Source organism: Oryctolagus cuniculus, chromosome 4, assembly GCF_964237555.1.
Source record: "Oryctolagus cuniculus chromosome 4, mOryCun1.1, whole genome shotgun sequence".
NCBI classification, from domain to species: Eukaryota; Metazoa; Chordata; class Mammalia; order Lagomorpha; family Leporidae; genus Oryctolagus; species Oryctolagus cuniculus.
The window spans coordinates 89870913-89884782 of NC_091435.1; the positions used below are offsets into that span (position 1 = coordinate 89870913).

Genomic DNA, 13870 nt, shown 5'->3' on the forward strand with positions numbered 1-13870 from the left:
TACCATGGATCCCATTTGCCACAAACTCAATCAGACCTCCAATTCTAGACAATCACATCTTTTATCAAAGCTCTTCTTTCTTAATTAATATTGTTATTGCGCTCTACACTTCCACTATCCAACATCTGTGTTCTGCAGATTTCAAAAAAGAAAATAAACATTCCCTCATTAAGCCTGACAGCTAGTCTGACCTATCATTAAACTTATTTTATTAGTGTCTCCAATGATTATCAACCAATTCTGCTGCTAGCCGATAGATAGCAGAATTTGAAAACAGAAATGAGCTCAAAAGACTTTAATTTCATCCTCAGAACAATCACCTCTCCTCTAACTACAGTCTTAGTATCACACTCCAGGACAACAAACTTAAACTTCTGGGCCTATTTTTTTTTATTTTCTTTAATCATCAGTTATTTACCTTGATGTCTGTGTGGGTAGTTCTTAATTGGAATGTAGAATTCTATGCTAGACTAAGGGATAAGCAAACATCTGAATGCTTTACAAATGAATACTGTTTCTGTTTGCTTAGTTTGCTGCCGGAACCTCAAGTTTGTCTTTAGTTAAAATATTTATATTCTTAAATTTTATCCCTGTGTATCTGAAGGGAAATACTCCTTTTATCAGTGGTTATGTTCACTAACTCTTTTTTTTTTTTTTTTTTTTTTTTTTTTTTTTTTTGACAGGCAGAGTGGACAGTGAGAGAGAGAGACAGAGAGAAAGGTCTTCCTTTGCCGTTGGTTCACCCTCCAATGGCCGCCGCAGCCGGCGCGCTGCGGCCGGCGTACCGCGCTGATCCGATGGCAGGAGCCAGGAGCCAGGTGCTTTTCCTGGTCTCCCATGGGGTGCAGGGCCCAAGCACCTGGGCCATCCTCCACTGCACTCCCTGGCCACAGGCAGAGGGCTGGCCTGGAAGAGGGGCAACCGGGACAGAATCCGGCGCCCCGACCTGGACTAGAACCCGGTGTGCCGGCGCCGCTAGGCGGAGGATTAACCTATTGAGCCGCGGCGCCGGCCATGTTCACTAACTCTTAACATTGTCTGTAGAGATCTTAGCATATAGTCATTATAATAATAGCAATTTTACACCAGGTTGAAATGAGCTAAACCCTGGGGCCAGCACTGTGGCACAGTAGGTTAATCTTCTGCCTGTGGCGCCAGCATTCCATGTGGGCACTGGTTCTAGTCCCGGCTGCTCCTTTTCCAATCTAGCTCTCTGCTGTGGTCTGGGAAAGCAGTAGAAGATGGCCAAGGGCTTGGGCCCTTGTACCCGCATGGGAGACTGGGAAGAAACACCTGGCTCCTGGTTTTGGATTGGCGCAGTTCCGGCCGTTGCAGCCATTTGGGGAGTGAACCAATGGAAAGAAGACCTTTCTCTCTGTCTCTCCCTCTCATTGTCTGTAACTCTACCTCTGAAATAAATAAATAAAAATATTTTTTAAAAAAGAAATGAGCTAAGCCCTTACTCATTTTTGAATTTTTTTTTTTTTTTACAAAGATTTCATTTATTTATTTGAGAGGTAGAACTACAGACAGAGAGGCAGAGAGAAAGGGTTTCCATCTGCTGGTTCATTCCCCAAATGGCCGAAAAGGACAAAGATGGGCCGATCTGAAGCCAGGAGCCAGGAGCTTTCTCCTGGTCTCCCATGCGAGTGCAGGAGTCCAAGCACTTGGGCCATCCTCTACTGCTTTCCCAGGCCATAGCAGAGAGCTGAATTGAAAGAGGAGCAGCTGGGACTGGAACTGGTACCCAAATGGGATGCCAGTGATGCAGGCAGAGGCTCAGCCCACTAGGCCATAGCAGTGGCCTCTTATTCATTATTTGTAAAATAGAGTTAAAGAGTATACAAGGATATTCAATTACCTGCTTAAATTTCCAATGTATGACTGGCTTTGTTATACATAGATGTAATAGTATCAGATTTTTAAATGATGATTTCCAAACTATGGGCAGGATAATGTGCAGAAGCATATTCATTTATTTAAGTTCAGGGGCTTACACTGTGGTGTAGCAGGTAAAGCCAATGCCTGTGACGCTGGCATCCCACATGGGTACCTGTTAGTGCCCTGGCTGCTCTACTCCCAATACGGTTGTCTAGTAAAGCAGCAGCAGATGGTCCAAGCGGCTGGGACTATGACCACCCATGTGGGAGACTCAGGTTCCTGGCTTCAGCCTTGTCCAGTGCTGGCCATTGCAGCCATTTAGAGAGTAAACCAATGGATGGCAGATCTCTCTGTAACTCTGTATTTCAAATAAATAAGTAAATCTTGTTTGATTACGGCAGGACTTCATTTCACTGGGCCTGCTCTGCCTTCACACATGATGACTTTTTACACTCAGAGAAGACAAGGAACTTGTTCAAAGTCATTCAGCCAGTAAATGATAAAGCCTGGGTTTAAATTCAAGTTCATGGCCGGCGCCGCGGCTCACTAGGCTAATCCTCTGCCTTGCGGTGCCGGCACACCGGGTTCCAGTCCTGGTCGGGGCGCCGGATTCTGTCCCTGTTGCCCCTCTTCCAGGACAGCTCTCTGCTGTGGCCCGGGAAGGCAGTGGAGGATGGTCCAAGTACTTGGGCCCTGCACCCCATGAGAGACCAGGATAAGTACCTGGCTCCTGCCATCGGATCAGCGTGGTGCGCCGGCCGCAGCGCGCCAGCCATGGCGGCCATTGGAGGGTGAACCAACGGCAAAGGAAGACCTTTCTTTCTGTCTCTCTCTCACTGTCCACTCTGCCTGTCAAAAAATTTAAAAATAAATAAATAAAAAATAAAAATAAAAAAAATTCAAGTTCATATGACTCCAAAACTCATGCTTCATTAAACTGAAAATATATTTTCTAATTTTAATTATCATACAGCAGGTGATATGAAATTATATAATGAGAAGTTGGTGGTAAAATTTTAGTATCTGACTAATTCCATCTCATTATAATAGGAATCCTTTTTTTCCCCAGATGAGCAGAAAATGGCATAGGAAAACCAGTAAAAATAGGTGCATAATATTTACAGAAAGGCTGTTCAATGTCACCAACAGTAGGCTCTCTGTAGTGTAAGAAAAGGAAGCTTAAATTCCTATTGCTTAAGAGAGATTGAGAATCCAAATAATCTAGAAGTTTTCTCAATCCTTGGATAAAGTGGTTCAAAATTCTAACCACGACTTATTCCATCTCTTTGTCCATACGCATCTGACCTTCCAACCCCCCAAATTATTACCAGTCTATCTAGATTTTCTCCAAAATGAGTTTTCCAGTTAGTCTCAGGAACTTAACAAATCACACATTTTTCTATTCACATTTTTAGTTCAGCATTCATCCCCCTAATTTGAATTCACTCTGCTATTACATAACTACTACCATTGTCATACTTAGTTTAAAGGATGCTGAGGAGTGCCTCGCTGCCTTTTGACAGTTTCCAAGCTCCTTCAAGGAGTATTTTATTCATCTGCTTGAGATAAATCCACCTCTAAACAGTCACGCACATTGTCTAAATCAGTCCAGTTAGCATCTTTCCTACTTAAATGGAAATATTTTCTTTTCAATTTTATGTTGAAAATTACCAGCTTGTTCCTTCTCTCTCCATTCATCCCAGCTCAAACCCATATGTCAGCCTCACTTTTGGCAAACAAAACTTAAAAGGGAAAATGTGTATCAAGCATATCTTATGCCTCAATATTTCAATTTGCCACAATTTGAACAAAATGTCAAAAGCAATAAATTCCTTTTTATATATAAATGAACTGACAAAGTTTTAAGAAAGCTTCTTTTGTATATTTTGACACCTATTTCTCCTCCATTCTGCCATTCCCATAGCCAGGTGACTCCTTTTTCTCTTCAGAATCCCTTTTTCTTCCCACGATGGCCTGTCTTGGGACCAGATTGCCCAAAGCTTGCTTCTCCCATGACCCTTTACCTGCCCACTCCCATCCCAAATTTCTATCATCAAAGTTCTGTACATTTTGCATATACTCGGCAGCTATTAAGTACTTTAAAACAACATTTTTAAAAATTCAGTTGAACAGCAAAGTGACAGAGGGAGAAGCAGAGAAACAGAGAAATTGAGAGAATTCTTCCATCCACTGGTTTTCTCCCCTAAATGGCCACAATGGCTGGGCTGGAGCTGGGCCAGGCTGGGCTAAGCAGCTAACTTTGTGCCTCAGACAAAGCCTAGTTACATCGTTGCCCCTAATTCCTTTGGGCAAACCCTGCTGTCTAAATGATTCAGCCAACTGAAACTTATAGGTTGTTTCTTTTCCTACTCAAGCCTTTTTACATTGTGAACTCTTATACTCTACCATTTTCCCCCAAATCAATATTCTTTACGTTTGCCAACACTCAACTAAAATAACAGCTCATCTAGAGAGGCTGAAATATTGTGTGTGTGTGTGTGTGTGTGTGTGTGTGAAGATTCACTCTCTCTACTTGGCATTTTTAAGTCTTCTTGTCCTTCATTCATTCTATTGTAACTTAACAATGTTGAAATGGCATTTCCATTTCCTAATGGCAAGTCTGTTGCCCCAACTAACAAGTAAGAAACCAGGAATCAAAAGCATATTATTATTTTCCTAGTCCTTTCTAATCTAGAGCTGCAGCATGTAAACACTGGAATTGGAGAGAGAAAACTTAGAGGAATATATCTTTGCTTGGCCATACACAACAGAATCCCTGATGTAAGAACAGGGCATTCATAAACATCTGTTGAATAAGTAAGTGAATGGTCTGAGTTCACACAGACTAGCAGGGTGAGTATAAAAATGTAAGTTGGATTGACTCCTAAGGTTTGATTCTTTCTGATGTATCAGAACGATCTCTGAATCTCTGTGGAGAGTGAAGCAGATATTTTGCAACAATGGGGCAGAAAACTTGTAAAATTCAAGCATAAGAACAGACAAGGAGACAGGCATCTTTCAAAAGTCCCAGAGGACTCTGGTGTAATGATATAACCAATAAGTAAGTTTCCCAAAGGTAATCCTGAGCAGTCAAGAGAGGTTTACACAGTGCATCCTGTTTTTGGTTTAGAAATAGAATAAAGTATGCATTATTTCAGAAATATATGCATTCAAACATAAAATGAAGAATAAGATGTCATCTAAAGAGTACATGTACAATCATCTTGAAAACTCCATTAACAGCTACTGGTATATAAATTTTGTTTTACTAAATCTTCAAGGCCCTTTTTGCTTCCTTCTGATTAGGATCACATTTTAACTAATGGGAAAGTTTTCTATTTACACTATCCATTGTGATAGCTGGTTCTTGGAACTAAGAACTGCATTTCAGGGGTGGGCATTTGGCATAGCAGTAAGATGATACTTGGGATGCCTATATCCCATATCACAATGTCTGGGTTTAAGTTCTGCCTCCACGTCCTAATTGGGCACACTCTGGTAGGCAACTGGTTCAAGTAGTTAGGCACCTGCCACCCACGTGAGAGACCTGGATTGAATCCCCAACTCCTGACTTTGGCCTGCTCTAATCCTGACTGTTACAGACATTTGGGGGAGTGAACCAGCAGATAACAGACATCTTTGTCTCTGTTTCTCTTTGCCTTTCAAATGAATGGAAATAAATATTTTTAAAAATTTAATTGCTGGCCTTTGTTCCTTTCAGATTCTAACATAGTATCTGGCATAGAGTAGGTAGCAAGTAAATGCTTCTAATTTCAAAAGAGAATTTGAAAGTACAGAACAAATGGAAATGCTAATGTCTAGAGCAGAGGCACAGCTAATATTCTATTGTTCCCAAGAGCAAGCAAGGTACTCTGCAAGGTGCCTGACAGACATTAATTTTCACAACATCGAATGAGGTAGACACCCATATTATCCTATTTTGCAGATAAGAAAAAGCTCATTATCACATGGTCACTGGGAGAACAAGGTCTCTGTTGTTATTCAAAAAGCTTCAGAACCCCTAGTCTGCCTTTTACAAGGTTAATGACTTTGGGCAAGCTACTCAACATCTGTCAAGGTCAGTTGCCATATCTGCAACAGTGAGGAGAATATCTTCCATGAAACCAAAGGAGACAAGGCCTGGAATCCTTTCCTTAGGAGAGTACTCCACTTCCCCAGAGAAGGGGGGAAACATCACAATTTCAAGTTTAACAGAATCATTTAGAACACATTTGCAAAATGATGATTTCCAGTCCCTATCTCCAAGAGATTCCTGTGTTAAATGATCTACCATGAGGCCCCCAAATCTGTACTTAGAACACAGCTTCAGGATTCACCTAAAATACAATTTGTTTGGATTGATTATTAAAGACAAATACCCTATTAACTCTGCATTTTCTCGAAACATTTATCCCCAAATAGCCAAGATATCCCAGTCATGTTTACTCAGATGTCATTTTAGTACCTGAATAAAATAGTATGGTATAACATTAGAATTGATATCACATAGCACATGCTAGGCATCACAGTAAATGCTTTATGGATATTAGCGTACTTAATATTCTCATGATAAAGTTTTACTATTAGAATCCTCCTTTTATAGATGAGGAGATTGAGGCCCAGAGACTACGTAACTTGCCCCAACTTACCCAAAATTATACACCTAGCAAATGAAGGGAGTAAAAATTCAAACCTAGCCAACTGCTTCCTAACTCTCATACTGCTGACTCTCCCAGGCACGAACAGTGGTCAGAGAGCCCTGGACGGAGGTGAGATCCCCACTTTATGGGCGTGATGTCGTCACCAGCTGGCATCTTGGGCAAGCCCCTGTCCCTCTCTCGGAGGTTCAAGTTCCTTCTCTGTGCACTTGACTCTGATGAGCTCTAACTCTCTCTGGTCCAAAGAGCCTCATTTATTTCCCAGGAGACTTCCGACTTTGTTATCTGATGGACTAAGGCCTACAAACTGCTGACAAAAAAAGGCACACTCCCTCTCTTAGAGTTGCCCCATTAAATTTTTTTACCTGCCTTTCAAAATACTTCCTTCTGAGTCACTTGTCCTTTGTTATTCTTTCTTGCTGAGGAAACCAAAGACACTTCAACGGAGAGCGAAGACCTGTCTTCACAGATTCCTCCACGGCCTGCCGTCTTTGTTTAATCCAGCTCTCTGAGTGCATCCACCTGAGAACATTTGAACCGCCTTACTCTCTGAGGGAAGCCCACCAGCTTCTTCTTGCCCCCTCCTTTCCTACTCTCCTCTTTGGCAACATCACTCTCAGGCCATAAGGCGTCCTCAGTGACATCTTTCCATTCTGTCCTTCTCACCACTCTACTTTCTCACTGTTGTCTTCTTCCAGGTGCAGGTGCAGACTTCCATTAACCCTGTATTTCTCAAACTTGGCTGCCTGTAAGAATACCTTAGATGCTTGAAATATAGAGGGCTGGCCACGGCCTCAGTCCAATCAAATTAGAAATGTGAAAAGCAGATTCTGGACAAGAGAGTTATTTCAAAGTTTAAAAGTTCCGAAAGAGATTCTAATATGTGGTACAGTGAGAACCACGGCTGTCTAGCCCCGGCGGTTCTCAAGTGGTGAGAATAAACAAATCCAAAGCACCTGGGCAGCTGTAGGTTACTTACTGCCAGGGAGGGAAGTCTGGGCATGTGAAGAAAACAAGCAAATGAGTCCCAGCTGGTTTGCAGAAGCCCCTTTAAGAAACACATTTCTAGCTGAACCTCCAAAGCACCCTCCTGCCACCCATCTTCAAAGAATAACCTCCAGTTAATATTTCTAATCACAAAGGACAACACAGAGAAATAAAAACCGATGCTAGTAGGACGTTGTTCACTGTCTGCACAAACTGGCTAGGTGACTCTGGGATAACCCCTTTTCCTCTCTGGGCTTCATGTCTCTTGTGTGTAACAGGTGATTGGATTACTAGGTAATCACTAAGCTTCCTCCTCATTTTATTCTTCTATTATTTTAAGGCCCACCATCTACGGTTCCTCCCTTTTCCACAAGCAGCACCAATTCTTCCTATATTCAGCTGACAACAGGTAATTCACCTGGACAAACTTATTCATGACACCTAGTGAAGACCGCCCATTGTACGGCAACACCATGACTGCAAAGACTTCTTCAAACTTCGTAATTACACCCAGAGCTACCAGCCCCAAATTCGGGTCAAGTCTCTGAAACTCCACAAAGATCTTCCACAGAAGTACCCTCTGATAGCAGCCCCATCTGATGGCCATCACCTTCTTTATTCCTGAGATTCCTGCCCTATGCAGGCAGATCTCCTTATGAAAGTGGCTCAGAGACTTCACTGGTTTGTGGATAGGCCCCTCTGTTCTCACTCTCCAGCTGTGCAGTGATCTGCAGGCGGTACCTCCATTATGACTGCAATGTGCTTCTTGGTTTTTGTTTTCTCTTAGGCAAGATGCCTGACTCTGCTAGGAGATGCTGGATGATGAACGTGTGGCAGCAAAGTAGTAGCAGGGTCTCTCTCTCTCCTTTCCTTGCCAGTTCCCAGTACCATTATCTAAACAGATGTACTACATAAAGGTATTGGAGACAGGATGACCTCTATAGTATTGGGTGTAATATTTTTCACAATCTAATGAGGTATACTCTGCCCATAAGGATAATGAAATAATACAGGAGAGAGCTTTCAACAGGATGAAGAAGCAGAGCAGGAGTGCTCACAGGATTTGACCTTCCCTCCAGTGTCCCAGGTTCTCCCCCTTGGCCTGGTTCTTTAACTTTTGTATCTGAGAACAGAGGAAGGGGAAAAGAAAACAACAAGAAAATTTAGCAAGAGCATTTTAGCCGATCTGTAAAAGAAAGGGTACTGAGATGGGGGTAGCAGGGCAAAAACGAAAACCTTGTGGACTAAGTCTGCTGTGGGTGGGGATTGGGACAGGGTTTGGTGACAGAGAGATAAATGGGTTGTAATATGTGAACACAGGAGAGAAGAAAGGAAAATGCTGGTAAAGGCTAGGAACTGGGTCCTCTTTAATATCCATCTAGAGGCAGAGAACAAATGGGAATTTTAAAAGAATAGAACTTAATGAGTAAAATCCTGTTTGAGTTTTATTTGACTGTTCTGTGCTTTTTTAAATGCAATGCCATGTAGAGGAGAAACTCATTCTGGCCACAGACTCAAAAGTGTACACAGCATGATAATATTAAAGACATTTACCTACATCTCAGTATAGGTGATTTTCTTTTTGTAAATTTCATAAAGAAAAAGATAGATGCAATTCCACAGGGAACAAAGGCTTGAAAAGGAAATTTGGTTCAAGAAAAATGGAAGAGGAAGACTCTCTGAAACAATGGTGTACAAATTACTGTCCACAAAAACTTCACCTGCTTCTGCAAAGCCTATAAACCATGTGCATTTGCTTGGGTTCAGTTTCTGACAGCTTCCCCAGTGTCGTGGCAGCATTGAGAAATTATCCCAGAGACTGTATGACCTGAACTGAAAGACTGAAAATATTCCCTACCTGAAAGTTTGATGAAAAAATTTACTGACCCTGACTGTAGTACATTTAACTGCATAATCTCATGTAATTCATATTATAAAAGAGGGGGTGGGTAAATGTGTTGGTTGTTTAAATTCAAATGGTCTCCCAAAATTCATGGAAATGCATATAGAATATTCATGGATTTTAAAACTCTTTGCACCAAATTACACTTATCTCTTTAAAAAATATGTATTTGAGAGAGACAGACAGGCAAACAGAGACAGAATGCCCATCTGCTAGTTCAATCCCCAAACGCCCACAACAGCTGGGGCTGGATTGAGGCTGGCCCTGGAAACCAGGAACTCAATCCAGATCTCCTCTTTTATGGCAGGAACCCAATAATTTGAATCATCATCATTGCTTCTCCCAGGGTCTGCATTAGCCAGGAGCTAGAGCTGGGAATTGAATATGGCTTAACTGAACCACTGGGCCAAATGATTGTCGCTAAACTTATCTTTTCACTCCTATTTTCCAAAACTTTTTTTTTCTTTTTTAAATGCCCTCATTGAATGTTTATAAAATGATTTGAGGGTATAAATATAGTTCTGATAGACTAGATGCAGAAAGAGCACACCAGAAACCATGCAGTGTGGGCGCATGTTAAGGGAGAACACACTGTAATTATAGCCAGTGCAGAACCACATCAGGACACTTCTGAGAACAAGAGGAGTTTGTCCAAAAAGGCTGCTGAGTAGTTTTAAATAGATGGTGTTTGTGTGTGTAAAAATGGGCTGCAATTTCTAGGGGCATCCAGGTTTCCCAACGAGTTAGGGTCTTGCTTCTAACAAACCAGTTTGGAACACCCTTTTCTATGATCTGGTTTCTCCGTCTTATATTTTTTATTTTATTATGTATTTTTAAAAAAGATTTATGTATTTACTAACTCTATGTTTTCCCTTTCTAAGCTCAGGTTAAAAACTGAATTTGGAAGCTGAATCCAATTTTGACTAAAAGGGTAAAAAAAAAATGCTCCAAAGGAAAGGGCTTTTCCAGTACAGGACAGATATCCTGGAGCCCAATTCCCAGATTTTACAATAGCAAAACACAACTTAGGAACTGGACAGAGAAGATGATTTTGATTAAAGAGAACAAAATTATTGAAACAGAATGTCAGTAAATCTGATTTCACATTTTTCTATGACCTGCAACCTTATAGAGTTATATTTTTTGTGTATTGAACTTAGAGAAATTCAGTCATTATAGCTGCATAAAAACAATATAGCTTTTTTCACTCCCTATTCTACCTAGATGTTTGCAGGAGCTGTCAGCTCCCCTGTCTCAGCTATCAAACATATTTTCATATATTTATTTTTTAAAAGTATTTCATTCGTTCCAAGTTAACATGACACCTTCTCTCAAGCTAACATTTTCAGTGTGAAAGATTATATTTAGTACATTATTGATGAAATGATCTGTGATTGGTCCAGTTGACAGTGTTTGTGTGCTGGGAAAGTTACTGCATATTATAGTAACTGTTTAATTTCTGACATGTTGAAGCACAGGCACAACTTCAGGGCAGAACACAGTGTGAGAGACCACATGTGTACAGTGATATCTCAGGGAGTGGTAGCAATCAACAGTGTGAATTAGATCTGAAGTATGTAATATTGGAATAACTCATTCTTGGAGGAAATAAGTACTAACATGAGTAATGGATCAAAGAAAACATATAGAAAAAGAGGTTAGTGCCATTGTGGAAAAGGCATGTGAGAGAACTGTCCTATAAAAAGGTGGGGCTGGACCAGCCCTGTGGCACAGCAGGATAATGCCCTAGCCTGAAGCGCCGGCATCCCATATGGGCGCTGGTTCAAGTCCTGGCTGCTCCACTTCTTATCCAGCTCTCTGCTATGGCCTTGGAAAGCAGTAGAGGATGGCCCAAGTCCGTAGGCCCCTGCACCTGCATGGAAGACCCAGAAGAAGCTCCTGGCTTGTGGTTTGGGATTAGCGCCAATTGCAGCCAATTGGGGAGTGAACCAGTGGATGGAAGACCTCTCTCTTTCTCTCTACCTCTCCTCTCTCTGTGTAACTCTGACTTTCAAATAAATAAATAAATCTTTTTTTAAAAAAAAAAGGTGGGACTATAAAATTCAGGCTATGGTAAAGTTCTTCAGTCCTAACAGGGTATGAACTATGTGTTTCTTGCATCTGAATTGCATTTACTGATATGAAAGCTGAAAAGCTCCTTTTTGAAATACACCATTCCTGTGTTGCAATCAAATTGTTTTCAAAATGTGGTTATTATGGATCAAAGAAAAATTTTATCATGAAAACTCATTAAAAATGGTCATAAACAATGTGATATCCCTTAGAAATTGACTTTACTCGGGAGAAGTGTAAATAAAATATATTTTTAAAAAACAGAATCATTATACATAAAAAAGAGCCATTTAATACAATCAAAAACATAGAAACTGAACACAGATAACACAAGAATGGAACACGGATTAGGAATTAGGAACACAACTTGTAGAATTGTGCTTATGCCACACTACTCATGTTTGACATTGAGTGAGGTGCTTCAACTTTCTAAACCTTAATTTCCTCATTTTGGGAACAAGATTAAAAGTATCTAACAGGTTATATTGCTATGAGAGTAAACGAAAAGTATATAAAGCGTTTGTTAGCAGTACCTAGCAGGAACTCAAAACATGGAAGCTAATAGTTATAACCTTTCTAAACTGTGGTCTAAAGTTGAATCCGATTCTCTGAAAATAATGAGTAGAAGGAGTTACAATGGAGAGCATGTTCAGTTCCTGTAAGCCTATTCATACACACTTAGAATTATTTGACAATTTTATAATCTCTTGAGTTTTTTTTAAATAAAAAATGCAAACCAAATCAGCATATAGGAATGTACAAATCTTTACTATTCCACAATAATATTCACTGTGGTTTGTGTGGTACTCAAGTTCTTCACAAGGCAAGCTGCTCTGTTTTTGAATAAGATTTATATATTATGGTGGCTAGATAGCAAACCTCTACAGTAGGGCTAGACTCAGACTCAGCCCATGTGACCTTGTTAATGGTACACAGTCATTTACCATCAATGTCAGGATATGATTATAGTCATATTTTGTGGATATGTCCACACTTAATAAGTGTCAGAGATGAATGAATAGTGGGTCATAAAAGAAATAAAAAAAATTCTGGAAACGAACAAATATAAGAAAACATCAAAATTTATACGATACAGCAAAAACAGTGTTAAGAGGAAAGTTTATAGCAATTAGTGCCTACATCAAGAAATTGGAAAGGCATGAAATAAATGATTTAATAATCTATCTCATAGACTTATAAAAACAAGAACAAAGCAAACCAAAAATTAGTAGGAGGAAAGGAAAAATTAGAGAAGAAATGAACAAAATTGAAACAAAATACAAAATACAAAATTGAAACAATACAAAAGATCAGTGAAATGAAGAGCCCTTTTTGAAGAAAAAAATGGCAGACCTTTGTCCCAACTAACCAAAAAAAGTTGAAGGAGAAGGCTCAAATTAATAAAGTCAGAGATGAACAAAACAGATGTTAAGATGGATGCCAGAGAAATGAAAAGAAGCATCAGGAATTAACACAAACAGCTATATGCCAATAAATTGGAAAATCTAGAAGAAATGGATAGATTTCTGGACATAAAAAATCCATCAAAATTGAGTCAAGAAGGCATAGAAAACCTAAATGGACCAATAACCAAGATGGAGATGGAATCAGTAATAAAGACTTTCCCAAAAAAGAAAAGCCCAAGACCAATGGCTTCAATAATGAATTCTACCAAACTTTTAAGAAGAATTAATCCCAATTCTTTCAAACTTTTCAAAACAATGAAATAGAGATAATTCTCCCAAATTCCTTCTATGAGGCCAGCATCACCTTAATTCCAAAACAGATACAACAAAAAAAAGAGAACTATATACCAATTTCCCTGATGAACACAGATGTAAAAATCCTCAACAAAATACTAGGTAATTGCATCCAACAAAACATCAAAAGATCATTCACCCAGACCAAGTGAGATTCACCCCTGGTATACAGGGTTGGTTCAACATACACAAATCAATTAATGTGATAAATTACATCAAAAATTTGAAGAATAAAAATAACATGACCATCTCAAAGATGATAACAAAGCATTTGATAAAATAGAACATCAAATCCTAAGGAAATTGGGTTTAGAAGGAACATTCCTCAAAACAATTAAGATAGTATATTACAAACCCACAGCCAGTATCATATTGGATGGGGGGAAAATTGGAAGCATTTCCTTTAAATCCAGAACCAGAGGAGGATGTGCATTTACACCATTGCTATTTAATGCAGTACTACAACTTTTAGCCAAAGCCAGTAGACAAGAAAAAGAAATCAAAGGAATATAAATTAAAAAGAAAGAAGTTAAATGACCCCTGTTTGCAGATGACTTAATCCTATACATAGGAAACCAAAAGACTCCACTAAGAGACTATTGGAACTC

General features: G+C 39.8%; 1 protein-coding gene across 7 annotated transcripts in view; it reads right to left on the reverse strand.

The window, feature by feature from the left end:
• The window catches only part of TP63 (tumor protein p63), a 254016-nt gene that overhangs the window by 152767 nt on the left and 87379 nt on the right, over positions 1-13870 (reverse strand). The gene's annotated exons all lie outside the window — the stretch shown is intronic.